The sequence below is a fragment of the Salvelinus fontinalis genome, chromosome 2, assembly GCF_029448725.1.
Source record: "Salvelinus fontinalis isolate EN_2023a chromosome 2, ASM2944872v1, whole genome shotgun sequence".
In the NCBI taxonomy this organism is placed as follows: Eukaryota; Metazoa; Chordata; class Actinopteri; order Salmoniformes; family Salmonidae; genus Salvelinus; species Salvelinus fontinalis.
The window spans coordinates 91,651,350-91,651,852 of record NC_074666.1 but is presented as its reverse complement, the minus strand read 5'-3'; positions in this window follow the sequence as shown (position 1 = coordinate 91,651,852).

The window sequence follows — 503 nt, the reverse complement described above, 5'->3', positions numbered from 1 at the left end:
ATGCCCTAGACACTACACCCTTTATACTAATACATACACCCTAGACCCTACACCCTTTATACTAATACACTACACCCTAGACCATACACCCTTTATACTAATACACTACACCCTAGACCCTACACCCTTTATACTAATACACTACACCCTAGACCATACACCCTTTATACTAATACACTACACCCTTTATCCTAATACACTACACCCTAGACCATACACCCTTTATACTAATACACTACACCCTAGACCATACACCCTTTATCCTAATACACTACACCCTTTATACTAATACACTACACCCTAGACCATACACCCTTTATACTAATACACTACACCCTTTATCCTAATACACTACACCCTTTATACTAATACACTACACCCTAGACCATACACCCTTTATACTAATACACTACACCCTAGACCCTACACCCTTTATACTAATACACTACACCCTAGACCCTTTATACTAATACACTACACCCTAGACCATACACCCTTTATAC